The sequence below is a fragment of the Crocodylus porosus genome, unplaced genomic scaffold (assembly GCF_001723895.1).
Source record: "Crocodylus porosus isolate Cpor-Errol unplaced genomic scaffold, CroPor_comp1, whole genome shotgun sequence".
Lineage (NCBI taxonomy): Eukaryota > Metazoa > Chordata > Crocodylia > Crocodylidae > Crocodylus > Crocodylus porosus.
Genome location: NW_017728906.1, coordinates 189275586 through 189291315, shown reverse-complemented (window position 1 = coordinate 189291315; position 15730 = coordinate 189275586). Strand labels below are relative to the sequence as shown.

At 45.3% G+C, this 15730-nt stretch overlaps 1 long non-coding RNA gene across 1 annotated transcript; it reads right to left on the bottom strand.

Moving 5' to 3' along the window:
* Window positions 1-5588: 5588 nt before the first annotated feature.
* On the bottom strand, window positions 5589-10168 carry LOC109306388. The gene is made up of 3 exons (XR_002099970.1): window positions 10086-10168; window positions 6357-6359; window positions 5589-5600 (listed from the first exon to the last, which is right to left on the bottom strand). It is a non-coding gene; the product is annotated as an uncharacterized LOC109306388 (long non-coding RNA).
* Between the last annotated feature and the right edge of the window lie 5562 nt (window positions 10169-15730).

The window sequence follows — 15730 nt, the reverse complement described above, 5'->3', positions numbered from 1 at the left end:
TGCACAAAGAGAATCCAATGTGCCCTTGACTTCAACAGGAACTGCACACAACAGGACCTTTGAAAGGGGCCCAGCACACAAACATCCCTCCCCTGCCAGCCCCCCCTGTATTCTTTATTTGCTCTCTGTTCACCTACAGTGAACAATAAAAACAGATATTTGCCACAAACAATAGTTACATTTACAGTGGTATTAGTAGGATGTTTCATTCTAATTATAGGAAATAGCACACGATGTTTAGGGAATGCAAATAATGTCATATGGCAGAGGGCTATTTTAATAAGATTGCTTTAAAGATAGCATTGGAAACAGAGCCGTTATATTACAGTGGAAGGCATCACTGGGAAAAGCAAAAAGCAACAAGGGATGGTGGGATTTTGCTCAGTGCTGTTGCTGTTAAGGTTGGATCGTAAATGGTCTTTTGTTCAGTCATGTTTCCATCACTCTTCCAAATCGCCCTCAAAAGCACAGAGCACATTTCAAATTTTATCTCCTGAAGACAAAGGGCATTTTTCATGTGAATTAGAGCTCTGTCTCATTTATAAAGGTTAATTTAAGCTATGGATAGACATACATTTGAATCATTGAAAAAGGGGGAGGGGAGCTTCTGTTTGGGAGTGTGCATGAGGTTATGTTGCAGCTGTTACCTCAGCATGATCCTCTAGCAATACAAGTGAGCTTTCAAGTATTATTGGCACAGAAGGTAAATGAAAAAAAAGGTTTCGAAGGGACTACTATCCTTAACACTTGGTTTATAGTTTCTCTAGAATATAGTTGAAATCTGAAGCTCTTAGTACAGTTGCTGCAAAGGGGTCAGATTCTGCCATCTGATTTTTTACACAGAGTAGTGATTTATTCAAACAGCCCTATCAACCTCTAAACTAAGGCACCAAATGGAAGGGTGGCCTCATGAATTGCACTATTTTCCATGCAGCAGGAAATAAACACCTAATCCAGATCGTATCCTTAGGTAGCTCCACAATTTAGGCTCCAGTTTGCTTAGATCAGTGGTTCTTAATATTTTTAGACTCTAGGCACTCGTCAGAAAATTCAATCTCTAGTTTTCACTTTTTTTTTTTTTACTACATAAAAATTATAGAGCAATTCTGTTGCAAAGAGCTCATAAAGATCACAACAGGCCTGAATATTGTTAACACTATGGATTCCTATTAGAAATCTCTGGGTTTATTTTGTGAATCGTGTTTGCACATCCAACAGAGCTAACGCTGTATAGCATCCCATGATACCCTTGAAAGAACTTCAAGGCACCCTGCCTTGAATTCTGTGATATTATAGTTAAGAATCTCTGGCTTAGATATTAGGGGTAAGGACAGAAGCTACACATAAACTGGTTTAAGTCATCAGAAACTGGTCTAAACCTGTGCAAGAACAGAAGTCTAGTGCACAAAAAACCAGTTTCAAAATGGCTGTAACTGGTTTAAGATTAACCAGGTTGAATGTAGTATCAGACTTAACTGATTTGGGTCAAACTGGTTTATGAAACTTCTGTCCCAGATCCGTTCCTGGTTTAAGTTAAATCACAGTCCTCTAGCATCCCAGCATGCTTTCCAGCTCTGAGCTAGGCTGTGGTGTCTCCTCCAGAGAGCAGGGCTGGGCCTGCCCCTCTGCTCCCTCTTTGAAGCAGTGAGGGCTGGCTGACAAGGGGGTGGAGGAGTCAAGTCTGGTTGGGGATGCAGCCCAGTGTATGGAGGGGGCAGGGAGGGAGCAGGAAATGACTGCCCACTTCCAGCCAAACCTCAGCTGGGGTTTGGGGCCAGGGAGGGGGGTTAAACACCCCTTCCCCTGCTCAAACTTACTGCTGGCTGCAACTGCGGGCTACAAATCTCAAAGGCACCTGGAAGCAGGAAGAGGACATGATGATGAGCAACCCTGCAGGGTCCTGCTGCTGTAATTCTGGACAGCAAATCCCAGAGACCTCGGGACAAGAGAAAGAGGAAGTGAACACACAGCCCGAGAGCTGCACTGGCTCCCAAGCTTTTTTTACTGCAGCCTGGCAGGGGTGGGATAGGGTATGCAGAGCCAGCTGCCTCCCTCCTGAGGCTCCCCACCACCTGGCTTTAACCCCAGAAGCTCAGCTGTGACCCCGGAAGCCACTTGCTTGGGCGGACAGATGGGGATCCAAGTGAGGGGTTTGTGCCATGACCCAGCAGCCAACCTGCCATGGCCTGGTGGTTAGGAGCCTCTGCTTTAGTGCCCCATGGCTTCTGGCCTGAGCCATTTCAGACATGTGGCTGCATTTCCTGGATCAAAGGTAAATGTCTGTTCAGTTCTGTTTCAATTTAATCTGTGCATCTTAGGCTAACCTGCAAAGACTGAATCAATTCAGCCTTAGGCTTCTTTAACTGTCTGTGCCTAGCCTGGGTGCCGTAGCTTAATTCACAGAAAACAGCTGGGTGGGAGGGGGCTCCCTATATGGTCAATGGGAAGATTTAGGCACCTTGCTCCAAGAGTCACAAAAATACATAAACTGAACATGGGGTCCCTTACAGTTATCTAAATAGTGTTCCCTCCCTTCCCCTGAATCAGAAGCATCCATATCAGGGATACTCCCTAGGCACCTGTTTGCTTGAGGCTGGAACAGAGCCCTCTTCTGTGGGTTGCTGCCATTGGCAGAATTAGATGTTTACATGGGGAAGGAGACTGAACTCTACCAGATCCATACCATAGCAGTTGTAAATCCTGCAGGGCCTGAAATATACTGTGTAATATACTGAACACATTTCAAGTCAGTTACTGAGAAGAGGACAGTTTGGGAAGGAAGATTACCTCCCTGTCCTCCCCCCTCAGTTTTTGCCTGGCTGTTGGCACCTGGCTGAGCAGGACTTGCTGTGCAGTGGAAGTGTTGCAGCCACCTTTTGTACAATAACCTAAATGGTCAGAGAGCTTGCACAGAGGGTTTGTTTTGAGATAAAGACTATGCATTTTTTATCTTAATGCATGTGGCTGGATTGGCTTGAGGTTCCATAGAATTTCCCATGACCATCGAAATGGCCCTTTTCAAGATTAGAAAAGTTGTATAAAACTAACCCTTAGAACAATGCTTCCCAACCAGTGGGCCATGGCACCTTGGGGTGCTATGAGATCCTTCTAAGGGTGCCATATTATATGTGCCCTGTTATGTGAGCAAACACCTACATGATTCACAAGATAAATCCAGAGATTTCCAATAGGAATCCAGAGTATCAACACCATTCTGATCTGATGTGGTCTTTCTGAGTTCTTCACAACAGAAGAATCTCTCTATTATTTTTTTATAGTCAAGAAATGAGTGAAAGCCAATAGATGGCATTTTTTGAGGGATGCCTTGAGTCTAACAAGGTTGAGAAGCACTGCCATAAAAGATGGATTGTTTTAGTGGGTGATGAGTTGGGGAAGAGTAGATGGTACTATGACTCAACTTGTGACTGTTAGAAAAAGCAATAGGATTGAGACTTGCCTGGACATTTCAGTAGACATGGGCAACTGGTGCTGCCTTAGTCGGGGGGTCACATGCCCCCTCAGCAACCATTCAGCAACTAGGGGTTTCTCCCCACAGCTGATTGTGCCGATCGGGGGGGAGTTTCCCCCTGTGGCTGATCATGCTCCTGGAAGCAACATTTCTGGAAGTGGCCACAGAGCTCCTGCTCCCCAGCCGGGGCTCACAGAGGGGGCACCAGTGCTCTTACCTGCCCCCCCCCCGCCTGTCACCTGAGTGGGAAGTAAGGCCTGTCAGGGGGTGCACTGGCACTCTCAGGGGGTGCACGTGCACCCCCGTACACTGATATGCATTGCCACTGTCAGCAGGAGCCCTTCCCTTACCCAGTGGTTTAGAGCAGCAGTAGACCTTTCAGTAATAAAGCTAATTTGAGCCATTAAAAAATAATGTCCATTCTGCAGGTAACCTTATTTTTAGGGTTCTATTTTTTCCCTATTCCAAATGGAAACAAAATGTTGGAGTTTCCTATAAAACGAGAATTATGAAAAGTTTTGATTTCCAACTTTTGGAACATTTTGTCAAACTGTTTTTATTAAGAATATGAATTATAGTTCACCTTTTAAATAAAAAAGTCCAAATGAAAGAAAATCAAAACATGTCCATGGAATCAAAATAAAATGAAAGAGAAACAAAAATTGGGTTCGATTTTTTGCTGTCATCAAAATCAATATGTTTGTTCACAATATTTTGATTTTGATTAAACCATATTCTTCAACAGAAAACTGTTATGTCATTTTTAAAAATTTTCCCCCGAATCCAGACTCACTGCAGCTCTGTTCAGTAGGTAGGTCTCTATCTATTTGTAAGTAGGTCCTAGAGATGAATAGGCATTTGTTTTAAGGGGTAAACATTTTCCACAGGCATTCAGCCTGTAACTGTCCCTCTCCCCTGCTCCTCATGCCTCTCTCAGACCAGGATGATCCTGGTCTGGGGAAAGCATGGGGAGCTACTGCAATGCCAGTCCTCATGTTCCCAAGGAGACTTGAGTAGTGGGCCAAAGCCCCCAGTCCCTCCTTGCACTGGGTACTGAGCATGATGAGTGCACAGGGAGCCAGCAGTGACCTGGAAGCAGATCAGACTCAGCAACACTTTTAGAGCCCCTGTGTGCTCTTCATAACAGCAAGAACTGGGCAGCTGCTGCCCATCTTCTGGTCTGTGGGAGAAGCAGGAACAGCTGCTCCCTGCATCATCTTCAGATTGGAGTCAACCCAGCCTGGGGAAGGCAAAGGAGACTTTCCTACTGCTTGACTCCTCCAAGGACCAGGAGGTGAGCAGCAGCTGCTTTCTCCAGACTACGATGACCTCAGTCTTGGAAGGTGCAGGGAGCATTTCCCCACCACTCAGCTGCTTTTGGCCCCTGGCAGAAGTTAAATGTTGTGGGGTGTAGGTAAAGTTTACAGGTCTTTGTTCACATGGGAAAGATGCTCCTGGGAGCAACTTCAAGCTGGTTGGAGATGGGTTATTTTCCTTCCAGAACACCCATTTTTGTTCCAGGTGAAACAGTGTGAATGCCTCTACAATCATAGTTTCTACCATAAGAGCTGTAATTCTCCTGGGAGAAACATGGCCACACACAGAGGAAGCAATGGGGAAGCTAGTGAGCTAGGGAAGTCAAGAGGAGTGAAATGCAGGAACTGTATCTTTCTTCTTTTTAAGCTTGAAAAGCTGGTGACCACAATTGATATTGCTCTGCAGGGAAAGGTTATTTAGATAGAAGAGTACAAAAGAACAGGAACAAGGAAGTGTTGGTTATAGCCATGTTGGCCTAAGGACATAGGTAGACAAGGTTCTTTGGGTAAAAGCTTTTATTAGACCAACTAAATAGTTGGAAACATTGTTCTTTACAAGCTTTACAAACACCCTTCTTCAGGCATAGGGAGAGTCTTCTGATGTTTGTGTGCTCATCTGGGTGGAAGAGAAGCTTAAGCCAATATGCAAAATGCAGGTCTGTGAAAATGTAAATGCATGGCAGGGAAGATCAGACATTATGGCTATCAGATACAGACACTGAATTTATGGCATGTTGTAACCTGCTGCCATCCAATAACCCCAGGTAGCCTCTCTACATTTTACCAGCTACGTTCTATCACCAGTCAATATTTCCCTTTCCCACCCACCACCCCCACCTTTCTCACATCCATTAGCACCCATCCCCTCTGATCTTCCTTGCCATACCTTTGCATTTTGACAGACCTGCATTTTGCATATTGGCATAAGCTTCTATTTCACCCAGCTCCTTGTATTCATTTGTTATAAAAACCAAGGCTTGGTCTGTGTTGGAATAAACCTGCATCAGGTGCCAAGTAGCAGAGATCCAGGCCAAGAATCTGAAGTCACTATTATAACTGCAGTGGTGCAGACTCCTATTCATGTTTAAGGCCAGAAGGAACCATTATGACCTCCTGCAAAACACAGAACAGAGGATTTCACTCTCTGACTCCTATAGTGAATCCATAAGACTTGTACTTAAAAGGGCTTCATTCTCTAAGATGCAGAACTGAACTCCAGTTATCCAGGTGATAGCTAGAGATACTCTATATTCCATTAATCTGTCTAGAATTTTAAGTCAGGGCAAACTGCCCTGCCAGAAATTGCATCATGCTGGTTTGGATTTGATCTGCACAAAGGATTTGTGCTGGTTGGGTACAGTGATGGCTAAGATCTCAATATAAATAAGTGATGAGAAACTCTTGACAAGACAAAGCAGGAGATCATACTCTGCTTGGGACCAAGGCTTCATGTCTAGTTTACCAGCTCTAGTAAAAGAAGATTTGCTGATGTGGTAGATGATCCAAAATCCTTAGACCTACATTATTTTTTGCTGCCTGCTTCTTTTCTGCTTCCCCCCTCTATATTTTACATTCTCCATTCACCTGATTATGTTCCCACAAGGGCCACGACTCTGGTGGGGGGAAAAAAGCTCACTGACTGCAAATTATACTACAGGCACTGCATGAATCCAATATCTTTCTGCTTCAGGTGGTCAAATTAAATTATATGTGGACACAGTATATATGAACCATAAAACTTATGGTTTCCTTTAGGGTTTGATCACTCATTGCTGGCTTTAGCGGATGAGTTCATCTCATCAGGTTTTTATGAGCTTGTGAAGCAATTTCTCTCTGTTATGTTGAATACCAATTAGCAGGGTTCCACTTTGCAAACAGCATAAGGCCAAAGAATTACGCTGACTTATTCCCTGTGGAGCTAAGTGAAGATTTAGGAGTGGAGAAAGCATTATTCTGACTTGAAGCAGCCCTGTAGAAGATGAAGAACTGCTTAGTGTAACATAAAAAGTAAGTCTTAAATAAAGAAAGGGTGACCTCTTAGTTCAATTATTTTACAGCCCTTATGTACCATTGTCATGTGCTTAGTGTAGTCAGTTATACACTACATGGAGAACACTGTGAAAATGAGAAGGTAGTATCTAACACCAGCCTTTTCCAGGTATAGATGACTGCACCAGGGCAAAGCAATAGAAAAAAAGTACATCTCATTTGGAAAATCCATGTATAAGTGCAAATCTCCACAGGTATCAGGCCTCCAGGGTTCTGGTTAATAGGTCTCTCTCCTTGGAGAACATAGGAATGGCAAGTTAGTTCAATGAAATAATAAAAGTAGGAATGAACTAATTGTGTTGCATTCAAGGGAAACTAAAATATGGTCAAATGATTAAGCATTTTCCTGTGCTTACATATGCAGCTAACAACAGAGCTGAATACAAAAGCGACCTCACTATCTTGACGAGAAGCTCCAGAGAGATGGACAACAGAATTGTTCCAGTTACAAGTTCACAGGTGAGCTAACTGCCTGGCTGCAGCCAAGATTTGATTAAGTTAAGAAAAATAATTTAGCTGAGTCTCAGTAGACCTGCCTGATAGGCTGCCACATACAGATCATCACAACTCAAATTCTAAATTTGTGTCTTGTTACTCAAGCCAGCAGGAAAAAAAAATAGCATGAGAGAGGCATTCCCCACTGCCAGGGATGTTGCCATTAAGCCATAGGTGGAATTGGTTGTCCCATAACCACTAGTGAGAGCAAAAATTTCTGATTTGGCAGCAATCTGTACTAAGTATGGACAGGCCTAAGGTACCACCCAAGGTTCATGGTAGTGGAGAATCAGATTCAATGTACTCAGTTCCTGAAGATGGCTTGAGAAGAGTCCTTACATCACATCTAGCCAATTTCTCCCCAGCATGGCACAGAATGACTAGATGGCCTCCAGATGCACAGCTCAGATCTCATTTAACCTTTCCAACTTTGCAGAACAGGCTGAAAAATTAAGAACCAAAACCAGACTAGGATGCTCCTCAAAGCCACGAGAGGGCAAATCAATGGGATAAGTCACTAGAAGAGAGGATAACAAGGTCATATCCTGATCCCACACAAGTCAAAGCTCTGAGGATTAGGAACACAGAAAGAATTTCAGAGTGGAATTACCCACAACTGTAATGAAGAAATGATGAACTGTAAATCCCCTATCCTCCCTTCCTCTCCAGTCTACTGAGAAAGTTGGAATGACTCACCTGGAAATAACTGTAGCTGTCAGTAAAGTCTCCTTCATCATGACTAGCATTTGCAACATGATAACAGCTGCATGGAGTCAACAGAAAAATTCCTCAGCTCAGGGTCTGACTTAGTTTTAGGAGCCTGGGGGCATATCTACATGTGCATTAATGCACCATCATTACTGCACATTACATTTAGTGCCTCTAATATGAGGTTCAAAATGCTCAGTTATTGGCAATACTACACAGTAGCACTAGCACATGGACTTTTCATGATGCTTAATGCACAGTAGTGCACATTAGCACAGTTTTGCCATGACACACTACTGTGCAGTAGAATTAGTCTAATGTGCATTGAGTGTCTCTTATAAATGAGCCCTGTGTCAGGAATTCCAGTTTATCAGAGGCATTTCCTTGGAAAAGCACAGTTGTCCATCAACATCATATGTAAGGGATGACTCAGATCCTAGTCATACTGGGGGTAAATTAGTATCAAGGAATTCAAATGGGTGAAAGTGAGATAAAATCCACAATAATTAAGAAATCTCATCCCTGTGTAGAGAAAGCAGTGAGTTATGACTATAAAGAAGTAGGGGAATTTTTTTTTTAGCACTAAAGCAATCCAGGGCAAGCTGTAATGCTTTTACAGCAGATTATGCTATTTATCTCAATATATATGGCTCCATTCTTCCATCCACTCTACTCTGGAGTGCTCAGCTCTCACACTGACCTTCAGAGGACACAGCTATAGAAAAGCACAGGGGAAAACATGAGAGACTACAGATAAAGTTTATAAAGACACAATACATCCACCCTGAGCCATTTGTTTTCTTTGACAGTATCTCTTGGTTTCTAAAGAGAAAAACCTATCAGTAAAGCTAACAGCATTAATGGGATTATAAAAATCAACCATTTATTCTCCTGAAGGTTTCATTTTACCAAAGGTCTCAACACATGCCCACTCCAGTAATGTAGTGACAAGACACACTGCATTTAATTGTCTTGAGACAGAAGAAGCACTGTATATGGAGAAATTTCTTTTAAAAAAAAAGAAGGATGATACCTATCTATAAAAAGCAATTGTTCAGCATTTTAAGAGTTAAAATCCTGCCCATTCCCTATGACCACAGACATCCCTGGACATAGGTCATCAGGGACAGCTGGATTCTGAAACCACTCTGTACCCCCTGTATACAGTGGATTTGCACCGCAGGGCCTCTTGATGCCCCAGTATATATGAGCACTTTGTAGGAAATGGTCTTCCGAAGTGGAGAATGGAAGAAGTGCTTGTGTGTTCATCTTTAAATGGATTCACTGCCTGGAGCTTGAAAGAAGGGACTCTGGGCAGCCCCTGTGCCAGTGAACTGAGAGATCACATTCAGGGCTTTCAGCAGGAGACATTCAGGATCACAAGAGAAGGGTTGCAGCCCCATCCTTCAGGTGTGTAGCACATGCACAATGAGCTCTCTTCATGCTTGTGTGCCACACCACCATTGCCATAGTCCTGGATCCACCCTTGGCCATGGGCTGGTGGAGTGGGAAGAGACTGGGTAGCTTCTCCCTTACCAGTGAGTAGGTACTTTGCATTCAAGAACTCTTTCACTGTAAAATAAATTTGTATCATCAAGCTTAGGAGTAAGCCTTGAAAAAGTGTTCCTGCAGTGCAGACACAAGTGCAGTTCCCAGCTGTAACTCAGAGTGATTTCTGCAAAGCGTTCTGAGTTACAACATTACCCCAGACCAAACAGAAGTTCAATGTTGGCTCCAGGGGGAGGGGAATCTAGCTGAGGCTGGGAGCCTGCAGCCAGGTTCTCATAGCAAGAGACAGGGTTTTATGCCAATTCTTGCTGTTTTAAGAATGGGAGGGGGAAAAGGCAGTGGAGGGAGTTCATTCTTGGGGCTCCTCAGCTTGTGCTGGAGGGTGGAGTGGTGGGTGAATTGGAGTCCTCCTATCTACACAGGTAGGGAGGCTCCAATACCCCTGTCTCACCCTCCAGGTAGAGTTGAAAAACTCCCAGACTGAACTCCTTCTGCTCCCTTTCCTCCCTCCCATTCTGAAAACAGCAATATTGCCAAACCCACCATGCCAAAAATCATGGATGAACTCTTAATAAAATCAAGAGATTGGTGTGTAAATCATGAGATGCTATTTTTGAAGTGTATCTGTGTGTATGTGGAGGGGAGGTTATTTATGAAGGTGTGGGGGGCTGTGGGTGTGTGCGTGGGGTTGGAGCCCAGGAAAGGAAGGTCCTTTTACACCTGGCAGGATGTGGGATATTGTGGGTCAGGAGTGAGGAGCAGTAGCAGGGGGCGGGGGGTGGGTGGGCTGTGGCTTGAGAGTGAGGAGCAGACACACAAAGAGAGTACCCAGGTAAGTGGAGGAGAAGATGGGGGTGAAATCAAGGCCCCCATGGTGAGGGATGGAGTTGGGCAGGAGCAGGGGCTGGGTGAATGGGGCCCCAGAGACCCTGGAGCCAGGGAAGATTGTCCAGAGGGGAAAGGGGAGGGTGGCACAGCTCTTTGCAGCTGCGTGCATTCCCAGGGGAGGCATGGGGAACAGGCAGGCCGCCCGCTGTGGGCTTGGGACTCTGTGCCCTGCTGCCTTTGCCCCAGAAGCTCAGCCATGCAACACCATTGCCGCCCTCTAGGTGGGCACAGGACATGGGGAGTGCTGGCCGCACAAGACATCCCCTACCCACCTTGCAGCAGGAAGCACACTGGTGTTATGTGGCTGAGCTCCAGGGGCAAAGGCAGCTGGATGCAGAGCCCTGAGCATCCTGAGCCTCCCTTGGGGGTGCACACAGCTGTGGGGAGCCGTGCCTCCCCCCCACACACACCTCTGGACAATCCATCCCAGCCCTGGGGCCCCATTCACTCCAGCCCCATTCTCTCCCTCACTGTGGAAGTCTCACTCTCCCCCCTCCCCTTCCCCTCCACAGACTTATGAGATGGGAAAATCTGGAGATTTGAGGGTTTGATGAGGAGATCCTGAGTCTTGCGAAGCTTTCACAATATTTGGCATTACCGAAACAGTGGCAAGCTGGCAGCTTGGCAGACACAAGTTAGAAAAGATGCTACATTTTGTAACATCCTTATCCAATACCTCATGCAATGAAGGGTTAGATTTTCACCCAATTGGCCATTTTTTAAGCTGTCTGAAGCTGTGCACTTGTGTTTGGTCACAGCTATAAGCTACCTTCTTTGGCCAGTTCAGGCAAAAATTGTCACTTTTGTCTGCAACCCTGATTAACACATCATATTTAAGTGCAAAGTTACATCTGCTTATGGGAACCCATCTGGAGATATCTTGGGCCAGACTTTCACAGCTCCTGGAACACAGAGTTTTAGAGCTGCAAATGAAAAATTGTACCTATATCCATACATGTTTATAGCTACTTTATTTGGGTTTTTAGAACCTCTGTACTTAGTCTGAGGCAAAATTGATGCGCTCTTCATAGTTTTTCTAAGCTCCATAGAGGGCTCAACAGAAGTGACATTTGTCACATGATAGGCACATTCAAAGCACTTTAAAGCCATGCCCAGGCAGAAGAGTACAGCTGCAGAGCCCTCTGATTACAAGAGAAATTAACCCTCATGGTATGAGAGATCAAATGAGGATGCTCATCCCAGAGGCCATGGCTGGGGAAGAAGCAGGATGGAGAGTTGAGGCCATAGTGCATCAGCTCTGTGACAGCTGGGGGTGAGGTCAGCCTTGCTCCATTGGAGCAGACAGCACAGCCCAGGACTAAAAAGCATCTTAGGCTGCTGGGGGACTGGGAGTTAACTTGAATCTAGAAGGGTTCTGGGACAGAAGTTCCATAAACCAGTTTAACCTAAATCAGTTAAATCTAGGGTGAGCACCCATCCCTAATTAGGCGGGATATTCCCAAAATGTAAACATCAAGTCCTGCTCCTGGGATGAATGACTCCAAGACATTATTTGTCCCAGATTCCCCTTGACACAGTCAAAGTATAGCAACTATCATCCCCGTATGATATGTAGAGATCTGGGTTTTCTATTTGCCATGGAAAAATGCAAATTTTCTCCTCGAAGAAGAAATATGTAGGAAACAGTGGGTTTTCCCTTGCAGGTCCTGCTTGGGGCTGGGGGATGGTCAGCAGTACACTTGGGTAGAGGTGGAGAGTGGCTCCCGAGCTGCCTGCAGGTAAGTCTATGGTGGCAGAGTGAGGGGGGAGAGACATAGGCAACATGGGGGGTGGAGATTGAGGCCCCCCACAGTAAGCAAAGCAGTGAGGCAGGGTTGGCAGCTGAGGCTGAGAGCACTGCCCAGCCGGGGTGGTGCATGGGGCCCAGGGCTGAGGTCCGGGGCAGAAATGCATAGCCAAAGGGCCTGGCTACAGCAAAACAGAGACAAGGGCAGCTTGTCTAGAGGATAGTAGGGCTGAGGGGGGGCTGTCTCCTTGCTGCTGTGTGCTCTTCTGGGGTAGGGACATGGGGGGGCACATGCCTGCCCCCCAGATTTGTGCACAGGGCGGGGGCTGCTGCTGACCTGGGGCTCCCCACCCTGCTGCCCTCTTCGGCCTGGTGTGTCTGTGGCCCAGAAGATGGGACCTAACGTGGGAGGGCAGAGTGGGGCAGGGAGCCTTGGTGGCCCACTTTTGTATTTTGAAAATGTAGTTACCCTAGTTAAGTCTGATACTATCATCCAGGTTTATCTTAAATTGGTTTTGGCCATTTTGAAAATGATTTATGTACAATGAACTTCTGTTCTGTTAGAGGTTTAAACCAGTTTCTAATCACTTAAACCAGTTTGTATTTAATTTCTGTCCCTAGCCCTAAAGACCACCATCTAGTGACATACAGGAATACTGATGGTATTGCCTTGTTTATAAGTTAGCATTCATTGTAAACAGCCTTCTGTGTGTGCTGTCTGTTGTACAATTACTTTTAAAAACCTGTTTCAATATATCAATTAGAACACAGCAATTTGTAAGAAGAATTCTCTTATGCCATCAAAAATATATCCCAAACTTTTTACAGTATAAAGCAATGGAAGACAAATGGACCCCTAAAAAAACAGAACATACTAAATGGTGCCAGAATGTTGTAATGGGCTTTTTTTTAAGCATTTAGATTTACCTCAGGCTACATCAATACCCAGAGGTAAGCAGAATCACTGTAGCTTTCCTGAATTGAAGGCCTGTAAGAATGGTGTGAAACATTTACAGTAGCCATCATTTTCCTTGGTTCAGCGAGGAGGAAAAGGAGACAAAAGTAAAGAAGCTTTCTTGTAATACTGTAATTTTTTCTTTAATAATAAAAAAAAAGCTTTCTTGCAAAGGATTTTTATACTTTGCTACTTTAGGGTTGTATTGTTTTCTGGTTTGTCTACGTACATCTGATTTCTCCATGTACATCAGAACTTTTCCTGGTTCCACATAGTGTAGCAAAACCTTCCACACCAGCATGCTACTCCTCCTCCCCGCTGCTGGGTTCCAGCAGGGATTTTCAGTGTTCCCCTGGCAGCGTCTCCAGCTGCCCTGATTGGTCCAGGGTTTCCCCGCCCCCGGAACAGCTGATTGAAGAGCTGGTGTAGTGCCAGCTCACGTGACCACAGCTCCGGTTGTGTGCCAGGAGGTAAGTTTCCCCAGGCAGGGGGGGTTTGTTTGGGCAGTGTGGGGCTCGCGGGGGTTCCCCCACCCCCTGTGAGAAGCCTGTGGGGGCTTCTTGCCACCACACTAGGTAATCTAAGATAAGTTCTTGTATACTATTGTTGTAATAAGCCCCTTTTTATATTGTAAATAGTTTTGTAATGTTTGTATTGATTTTTACTGTTTTATATTGTATTATATTGTATTCCTATCATTTGGGCATTGATTTTTATTGTTTCATGTTAACATTGTATGCTTTAGGCCTGCAATGTGGGTTGGTATGAGTGATGTCAAGTATCCACTGTGTGTGTCTGATTCCCATCTTGTCCCCATGCCCTGTTGTGTAAGATGTTGTAATTGTGTGTCTCATATCTACCCTTCCTCTGTAAATTGGTTCCTGAATGAACGGGGATGAATAAGGGTGCTTGGGAGACAATGGCAGTAGGTCTAAAAATAGCTCCCTCTGAATGACCAAACCATGAACTCAAGGACCCAACCATCACCCTGCACTGGCCCTCCCTGGCTCAAGATTTGGAAGACAAAAATTGTTGCAGAAAGCAGCCAACTCACCATTACAGACACCTGAAACTGCGTGTCCTTACCTAGGAGTGCACATGCCTAGTACACCAGGGGCTGACTCTCGCCTAGGCATCCCCCTGCCACTAGGGTCATAGGAGGTCTGGCCCTATAAAAGGGGGGCAGTGAAGACAGACCCAATGGGATGCCCTTTCCATCTGGACCAGCACCACGCCACACCACCTATCCACCCAGAGGCCCTGCCGGTGACCCCTCTCTGGACAACATCTTGCTGGAGAAGACCCCGACTGGCCATCAAGGATCAACTCACAGCCCAGGATAGGTAGCTATCACCCACCTTCCTTTCCCAAGCAAAGGAACTGGACTCTGTTTCTGTTCCCTACCTGGACTCCAACCCTTCCACTGAGTCTCTTTATCCTGCTGCTATTATGAGAGAGTGTGTGTGTGTGTGTGTGTGTGTGTGTGTGTGTGTGTAGGAACCAATAACTTCATGGGGCTGTGTACTGTGTTGTCTGTTTAATAAACCTGTTATTTTGAAAACCCAAGTTGGGTTTTTGTCTGTTCCCTGACTGTTTCCTCCTTGCCACCACTTACCTGCCCCCTGATCTCCCAGTCTTCTGCTTCAGTTTCCAGCCCCAATCTCCAAGCCTTCTGCCTCTCTCTTTCCTGACTGTCTCCTCCTTGCCACCGGGCTTTTTCCCTTGCTTCCACCCCAGCACCAGTGACTTTGAGTAACCCTGGGGCTACTTGACCTTAAGTAACCCCAAGCCTCAGTTTCTCAGCCAGCTTCTCTCTAGTCTACTGGCTCTAATCCTGGTCCCGGCAACTTTCACTTCCTACACTTTCTCTCACCTACACCTTCCCCCCCACTTATCCCAAGTACCCCAAGCACACACTCACCACACTGTAACATCCAAGTTAGGAACTCACCTGTGTGTACGTGTAGGTGGGTGGTATGTGTGTGAACTGGTGAATATATATATCTCATCATGTGCGTGATATACGAATTAGTGATCCGTATATGTGTACTGAGTGTGTGGGTACTGACAACTGATGTCCAGTTTTTGGAGTGTGTAGTGTGTATGTGCTTGAATTGGTGATAGGTATGCATCTGCCAATTCTGGTAATCTTGGATGTGTATGTACCTGAGTTGGTTGTGTGTGTGTGTGTGTACCTAATTGATTTGTGTGTTTGTATACGTGATTATATCACACCCTCCCATCTCACAGCGCAATTCTGAGATCCTGAGAGTTGGCCTGACCCCACAGGGCACCAATAGAAGGAAATACTTGTTTGTACATATGTCTGTACATCATCATATAGCCTGAGACAGGGTCGGTACTTGCATGCCCCAGTACTTGCACACTGCTATAAGAAACAATAAATAGTTCCAAACTGGAGCTCTTCATTTGAACCTTAATCCCAGCCAAGTTGTGAGCGTGTGTAGAAAACAGGAGCTGAAACACAACCTACCTCTGGTTTGCATTTTACATAAAGCATAACAAAACAAAAACCTCAGTCTCTTGCAAGCAATGAGAGCAAGATTTCAGGCCAGGAAGGGCTTAAGCGAAAA